This window comes from Cajanus cajan, chromosome 1 (assembly GCF_000230855.2).
Source record: "Cajanus cajan strain Asha chromosome 1, NIPB_CcT2T_4, whole genome shotgun sequence".
NCBI classification, from domain to species: domain Eukaryota; kingdom Viridiplantae; phylum Streptophyta; class Magnoliopsida; order Fabales; family Fabaceae; genus Cajanus; species Cajanus cajan.
Window position 1 is genome coordinate 82947685 of NC_138517.1, and position 9584 is coordinate 82957268.

The window sequence follows — 9584 nt, forward strand, 5'->3', positions numbered from 1 at the left end:
TTTGGTATATATAAGAAAATTGGTATATATTATTAATTTATAGTTTTGTAAGTATTATATATATATATAGCGAGGGTTATAATAACAACGGTGTAACTTTTATTAAGTGTTATACCGCTCAATAACTCTATATTAAATGCGAATTTTATAAATTCAACCGTTAGATTGAAAGTTTATATCTCTTAGATCATATATACAAAATTTTATATCAATCCAAGATGATTTGATACTTCTTTCTTATAAAACAAACTTGACGTAATATATTCATTTCAAAATATACTAAAATACGAACACTTTGATCACCTTCAAATTATTGTTCAATTTTAACAAAATTTGATATACACATATAAGAGGAGGGTTCAAACGACACCGGTGTAACTTTTACTAAGTGTTACACCGCTCAATAACTTTATATTAAATGTGAATTTTGACAATCCAACCGTTAGATTAAAAGTTCATTACTATTAGATCATATATATCAAATTTTGTTAAAATTGAACAACAACTTGAAGGTAATCAAAGTGTTCATATTTTAGTATATTTTGAAATGTATATATTACGTCAATTTTGTTTTATGAGAATGAAGCATCAAATCATCTTAAATTAATATAAAATTTGATATATATGATCTAATAGTAATGAACTTTCAATCTAATAGTTAGATTTTCAAAATTCACATTTAATATAAAGTTATTGAGCGGTGTAACACTTAGTAAAAGTTACACCGGTGTTGTTTGAACCCTCCTCCACATATAAAGTGATATGAACTTTCAATCTAACGATTGAATTTACAAAATTCACATTTAATATGAAGTTATTGAGTGGTGTAACATTTGGTAAAAGTTACACCGGTGTAATTATAACCCCCTCATATATATATATATGAGGAGGGATCCGTTTACTCCAGAAATAAGTCTACCTAAACTTATTCCGTTCAATAACTCATGGTCTACATTAAATTTCAACGATCCAACTATTGAATTTAAAGTTCTTAATGCATAGTTCAAGTTTGCAAATTTTTAAATAATTTAAAAACTATTTGATACTTCATTTCATTAATTCAAATTAACGGATAATCATAAAATCATTTTATACATCGATTTGAATTAATAAAACGAAATATAAAATTTTTTAAATTTTTTAAAAATTTGTAAATTTGATCTATGTATTAAGAATTTTAAATTCAACAGTTGAATCGTTAAAATTTAATGTAGAACATGAGTTATTGGATGAAATAAATCTAGATATACTTACTCCTAGAGTAAACAGATCCTTTCTTTATATATAGAGAAAATATCAAGTAAAAAGTAATCAATTAATACAATACTAATTAACCTTTGAATTAAAATTAATAGTTTTTATTAATTGCATACATCTCTCTTTTATGATATCATTGTCATTTCCAATAAAATATACAGAAAGATGGTTAACATAAAAAAGTATTACATGATTGAATTGTATTTATAATCTTGATCGATGTTGGCATGATATATAATAAAAAAAATTAACAGAATTCAATTATATTTATGCATATAAAAATAATAGTTAGAATGATGATGATCAATTCTATATATATATATATAGTTAATCATCCATATATTGTTACTGTAAAGGTTTTTATGCTGGTAACTAATCAAATATTTTAAATTATTTTATTTTATTTTATTTTTATTTCATTAAATAAGCAACTGACATGACACTATTAAAAAATATGATTGGTTGTTAATGTAAAAAAATTTTATACTGACAATGTATTAGGTGATTAACTCATATATATAGAGAGTTAATCAATTATACACTACCAGTATAAAATTTTTTTACATTGACAATCAATTAGATCTTTTAATTGTGTCATGTCACACATTTACTTTTAACAGTAACATGACACAATTAAAAACTCTAATTGGTTGCTAGTGTAAAAAAACTTTACACTGACATTGTATAGGTGATTAACTTATATATATATATATATATATATATCATGTAATAATTTATTGGATTGCGGGTTCCGGTTTATTGCCTATTGTGTGAAACCCTCAACTACATATCAACAATTTGGTGAACCGTCTCTTAAATGGTTGGTTTGGTTAGTTTGATTTACGTTCCAAACTGCAATTATTTGGTTACTTCATTATTTAATTTCTATCTTGACTCAGCATAGAAAGGAACATCACCTTTTTTTAAGTCTTTCAAATTCAAATGACGCACAAATCTCCTCCTTAATTGGATATTTGTAGATGAGATTATGACAACATGGTATATATATGGAGTTAAACTTCACTAACACTTGGACTTTTGCTTGTGACAAACAAATCACGACACGGCGGAATAAAAAAGAAGAAGAAAAGAAGCTTTTATTTAAAGGAAGAGGGAATTTCATACTCCAAGAAAAGGAAAAGTTGTTTGTAAATTGACTAACAATAATTATGGTCATTACTCATAGAATCTTGAATAAGGAATCTACATGGAGGCTTTTAACACAAGATACTTCATGGTAAAAACAGGTTGCATTTTCACCTAACTTTTTTTTGTTGATATTTAATTAAAACCCTAAATTTTCATATTATTGCAGCTTGGTGGCTGGTGCTGGCTGAAGGAGAGAGTGAGAGTGACAAGGATAAATATGGTGGAATTAATGGTGTTTGTTGGTGACGAGGGAATTTCTTAGCCTTGTTGCATTGTTTATGGGATATATTTAATTAATTTCTCATTAAGGTCCAATAGTGAGTTGGATATATGACTCATCTTCTTGTGGCTTACAACAAATGAAACACACTGATAAATGAGGAAGGCTGTAAATAAATAATCCAAGTCATGATATGTTAGGTTATTTATTACTCACAAAGGAGAATTATAATTTTTTATATGTTCATGTCTCTCTATTGTTTTAAAATATAAAAATAAAATAAAAAGAGGGGAAAATAATGAAGTGAATGGTTAATTAGATAATAAGAGATTCAGGAAGTGAAACTTGGAGAAAAGTAGAGAAGAGAATATTTTTTCAGAAAACATTTTTAAAACTACAATTTGAAAATATACCTTAGTAAAACGTAAAAATTATTAACCAACACTAGAATCTCATATTTTAATACAAATCACTTAATTAATTATATCAAGAAATTAAAACTCTAATTAATAATTTTATAATTTCTCACTTAAAGAATTAAGACTTGAATTAACACGGTTTGAATATTTAATTGAAAAATTAGATGTTACATGAAACTAAAGTTAATTAGTGAAATTTACTTGAATCACAAATTACTTTAATGACTTTATGAAATTGAAATCACAAAACAAATTTTCTTTCATGCATATAAGCCCTAAAAATCATATTTTTCTAATTATAGTGAACTTTAATTGATTAATTATTGTGTAACTATATGTTAGTACGATGTCTACAGTTGTGTCTAATTTTAATACTTATGAACTTGGTATGCTTTTCAAAAACACTAACATTAAACTGTTCTTACTTATTTTCACTTTTCTCTCTTATTAAGGGTATTTATAACATTTTTTTATATGCATATTTCTCTCCATCTACTTTCTACCTAAATAAACAAAAGGAGAGAAATTATCTTATTCTCATTTTATTTTCCTTTCCTACTAAACAACTTATAAAATCATTTCACTTTCTACTTTTTCTTTTCCTCTTTTACTTGTTTCTTAAATCAAACATTCACTAAGAAGAAATGGTTTTAAAATGAGGCAATGATTAAAACATTGAAGTATCATTAATGTATTTTTTGTGATTTTAATATTTTTCTATTATTAAGGATACTAATTAAGAAATCAATAATAAAAATTTATTAATCATGCTAAGTATGCATTAAAAATCACTGTGAGATCAAATTGATAACATTTTTCAATATATTTTAAGTTTCTCAATTGACTAGTGTCTTAAAAACATTAATTAACATTTGTCATTAAAAAAAATCTCAAAAATACATATTTTTTTTATTTATTTTCGAAAATTTTTAAGCATTTTCAAACATCGAAAAAGTGCGTTGGAAATTGACGAAAAGAATCAACTTCAACCACAGGTTTCAGATTTTTTTTGGGGGTAGGTCAATTATATTTTTGAAAATTTTCTCCCAAAAGGTTGTGGGAGTATTCAAATCTGTGGATGAAAATTCACGATGCATTGCCATCACGAAACATTTATTTGCATACATTTATACTATAATTATGGTATTAAAAAAAGATAAAACTAATAAGGTGTTAAATACGGATTAATGTTAATTTTTATTATATTATATATAATAATATATGATTAGATAACTCAATATATTTTATAATTGTTTAATAATATATTTTTTTATTATAACAATGCATAAAAAAATAACATTTTTTTCACCTGGTTTTCTCTTCAAAATCACCCTAAACAAACTATGCATTAGTTTCGTAAAATAGAGAGTTAAGGACAATTGTGGTTAGCAATTTCCCATAAAGATTCAAGACCCAAGATGGGTCCCTTATTACGTTTGCTGTGTGACAGTGTGAGTACTGAATACATCTAGGACGGGCCTTCCTCTCTCTATAAAATTTAGTTAAATTTAAATATGATTTTAGTTTCTGAATTTTATCATTTTTTAAAAATTTTAACCTCTGAAATTAATTTACATGAGAAAGATTGGAAAACTAAAAGTAAGAATCAATAAAAATTTAGGAACAAAAATTAATGAAAATTTTATTTAGAATCTAAAAAAAAAATTGATTAATATTCATCGATTCAAATCATATTTAACCAATTAGTTATATTAACGACTTTGTAAGAGTAGAGGGTCGTACATTTTAATTTTCCCAAACTGTTTCTGTGAAAAGGAAAAAAGTATATCTTTTTTTTTTCTTTTTACAAAGGAGGAAAATAAAAAAAGCCCGTACATGCAATTTAGTTCTATTTATGTTAACTTCATGACAATCTTTATCTATTGGCTTAGTCCCTTATTTATCAACTTCACGGCAATTTTTTTTTCTCAAATTTGCTTTAAGTTTATGTGGAAAAGACTAGTTTATGATGAAATTAATGCATTTTCGATGGACTAAATTATATATGCGCAAACTAGTTTAACATATGTTATCATTTTAGAGTTATATATGCGCAAACTAGTTTAACATATGTTATCATTTTAGAGACGGAAGTATATATTTGATATATTTTCTTTCTTCATTAAAGGCATCCAAAGTATCATATAGTTAAGAAAAGAGTTTCACTAAAACAATTTTGTTATTTCTTTGTCCTTTTCTTTTTTTTAAATTTTAAAAATATTTATTGTAAAATGAGTGGATTTTGATTTTGATTTCTATTAACATTTTTTTTTTCATTTTTAAAAAATTTGTAAATATTAGTTTGGATTCTTATAAAACATTTTAATCTTTGTAAAATGAATAAATTTTAATTTTGGTCTTTATAATTTTTTTTTATATTTTAAAAAACTAAAATCATTAATTTTTTTTTGTTTTTAACAATAATTTTGAGGTGAATAAATATTATTTATTTTAATGACCTATAAAAGTTTGTAAAGGTGTCACACACCTAACATAATATCATTAAGTAGGCAATTTATACCTATTATAAAGAAAATATATTATTTTCATGTACATAATTTTTTGGATAATTTTACTCTTAAATTTAAATAACAAAAATCATATTAAAAATTAACTAAATTCAAGATCTTAAAGTTCAAAAATCAAGAACAATACTAATTGATTCAATAAATATTAATACTTTTTTAAATATTTTAAAATAAATATGGAGACACGAAGTGTCTCAACTCCATTAATATTTTATAATTGAGATAGTCATTTAACTTTTTAATAAATAAATAAATAATTTAAAATAATTACACAATAATAAAAAATAATAACAACATTCCTAAATTTTGAAAGATGAAAAACAATTTTTTAAAAAAAACTAAAATTAAAACCTATTCATTTTATTAAAAAAATAAGATAATATTTAAACCTTAAAAAATACTCATTACTTTCGTTTATGTTTTTGAACTAATTAACGTCATTCCTGCGAAGTTTTTATTTGAGCCACGCTAATGGGTTGTGCTCGAAACCCAACCTCTTCGGAAAGCAAGGCCCAAGTTTCATTTTTTCAACAAAATAAATAAATATATTAGAAAAACTCCATGAAGTGAATAATCGTACTTGTTGGTATGAAGTGAATAATCCTTTTTGAAGAAAAAAAAAAACATCTCTCAAAAGAAAGAAAATTATTTTTTGGTTGATATGGGAGAGAAAAGCTAAACTAATAAAATGGTTTTCATCAAACAGTGAACTAAGCAAACAAAAAAGAAAAAAGAAGGAAGAATGTAACGACCCGGCTGGTCACTACACACTATACCGTACACCTGAAACCGGACAGAAAAGAACAAATGTATACATATAGTGTCTAGAATATACATATATACATGTCCAAGTCTGACTAGATTCAAAATGTACAAGAATACATTCGAAACTACTACATCAAGTAGCTGAAACAACAAGCATCAACAAGGATTAGCTTCGCCTGCCAGCTGCAAACTCACCACTAGCCACCAACCTATCCCTGCTCTGCTCCCATACATAGTATGATCATCGCAGTCCATACCACATGGAAACAACAAGGGTAAGCTAGTGAAAGGAAATAACATACATATATAAATATGTAATTAAATAATAAGAAAAATATAACTATAGTTATCCGCACAGCAACCAGCTTAACAACATCAACTCAATATACCACAACATTCAGAAATAACAGCCCACATCTCACATCATCAGTATACCACTCATTGATTTTACAGCATAATCAGAAATAAGCACACAATGCGTCGTCACGCATATCAACTCGGAGATCTTCCACACCTCAGCCTTTCGGCCTACACACCTCAGCCTTTTGGCCCACACAGCCATTCAGCCTACACACCTCAGCCTTTTGGCCCACACAGCCATTCGGCCTACACACCTCAGCCTTTTGGCCCACACAGCCATTATCAACACACAGTACAACACAACAAATCAATCTCACAATAGTATACAACTGATACAGCTCAACATATCAACTTACGACAGTATACAACTGGTACAATACAACATATCAACTTACAATAATTTACAACTGATACAACTCAACATAGCAACTTACAACAATTTACAACTAGCACAACTCAACATCAATAAGCAGCGTCATCCACAAGTCATCAAATTATAATCAACAGCTTTTACTTGAACTGAACATAAATAACCTCTAACATCCATTAATGAAGTCACATCTCCGCACCCGGCGCACTCATGGTTGCGCCCAGCGCAGTGCAACCAGAGAGCACCAGGAGGCCAGCGCACCCAGCGCAAGCACGCCCACGCCTGGTGGAACCCAGCCAGAGAGCTCAAGGCTCACTCGCACCTGGCGCAATACCAATTGCGCCCGGCGCCCACAAGGCAGAGACTCCCAAGGAGTCTCACGCCCAACGCGACAAGGGTCGCGCTCAGCGTAGTACACCAATATCAGCATCCCGCACAGCTAGGTAGTATACAACACAGCTTACTACTCACAACTCAGCTCAACAGTCTATAGTACAACAATATTTTAATTCAACATGAAAATCATCCATGTCAGCCCAACTCAGCACGACAATATAAATCTATTACATCGTGGTGTTACCTCATTAATAGCATACACGACATGCAACATATTCTACACATAATACAGCTCATCCACCTTGTTTATAACTCATCTATCTTGTCAAATTACCCACCCAAACAACACCAATCAACCTAAGTGCATAGAACAACTTTCAACCTAACCAAATCACTAAATGTGAAATGACAACCTTCACAGAAAATAGCACATTAGGAGTTATACTACTCATACCACACTCATCACTATCTCATATGAAAGATAAGAAGATTTACTACAACTCTCTTGAAGACACCAAGTCCTAATTCCTTCATCTACCTTGTTAAAACTGATAAAAACCGCAACAGCTATAAGTAATGCTGGCAGCTTAACCCCTCTTCACTAAAACGGCCATATCTGGAGTTCTAAAACTCCTTTTTGAGTGATTCCAGCGCCATTGGAAAGCTAACATCCAAGGCTACAACTTTCATGAATACTCTAAAGTCAAATTCTGAAAATCAAATGCACGCTCGGCGCATTAAAAGCGAGCCCGGCGCAATTCTCAACCAGAGACTTTCAGGGGTCTATTGCGCCCGGCGTGGTTCTCCCCGAGCCCGGCGCGTTTCACCCAGGGATTCCCCCTTTGAACTCACGCCCGGCGCGAAGAACTGCGCCCGACTCAAATTCAAACAGGAACCCTCCCCAGTTCGAAAATTTCACCCAAAACCTGCAAAATCAACACCCCAGGCACATGCAATCGGTCCAAAACATCACATTTTCATCATACAATCCAAAAATACCAACTTTTTCAACATGCAACCACAAACAAGGAAAGATCACCAAATTTTCACCAAACCCCGGAAAATCCCGAAACCCCATCTTCAGCAATTTCAGCCAAAAACTATCAATTATCCAACAACAAATGAGTTCTAGACTCAGTTACAGCCAAAAACAGCGAGAATCTAGCTTCCCTTACCTCAGAGGAGAAGTTCCAAGCTTCCAGGAAGGAGAAAGGAGAAAACGAATGGAGAAAATGATGAACGGAGGAGGAAGAGTCCGCGCTTCAGCTTCATTCCCGCACCTTTACACAGCTCCTACGGCTACCAAGATAAAAGAATGAACAAGTCCAAGTGAGTGGGAGAGAAAGAATGAGAGGAAGAAGGAAGGCTACTAGTGAAATGTTGAGAGGGAGAGAGGGAAAAGACTGAGGGTCTCACAAAGAACACAGGACTATTTTGTTGTGAAATTTTGTTTTTGAATGATTAAAGTATATTGTTGTAGTGTACATAGAGCGAGAGAAAAATTAAATTACAATGTGTTGTATGATATAAAAAAAGAAAGCATAGCAGGCAACATATAATTTAAGGTTTAGAATTTAGTAAAATATTATCTGTGATTTAATTGTTGAGATTTGTATTAGTAATTTGTCTTCTTTAATAATGTATAAAAAAGTGTTATTTTATAAGATTTGTGTTATTTAGGTAAATAAATAATACAAGAGGTTAATTATTACTTGAAAATTAGAGGAGAGATATATGTTATTTATAGAGACTTTAAGAGAAGAGAGTATAATTTTTTCAAAATCAAATGATCAAATTAAGCATTATAAAAATAGATAAAATAATTTGAATAATTTAAATAAAAAATAAGAATGTAATTTATTCATTTATTTATGTGAAGTTAATTACACTTGTAGTTTTAAAATTCACATCGGTAGTCTGATTCGGTAAAGATACTATATCAATTGGTCTCTAGTTGAATCAATTGGACTCTAGTTGAACTAATCAAATACTAGTTGAATAACATGAGCTATAACGATCTAATATGCTACTACACTTAGTACATTTCAACAACTCCACAACGAATATCATAAAGAATTTAATTATATTATGGTTATTATGCAACAATACATGGATAACACACAACAATATGTATAAGGTACAAAAATTATAAAATAGTTATTGTCATTTTGACTTGAAGA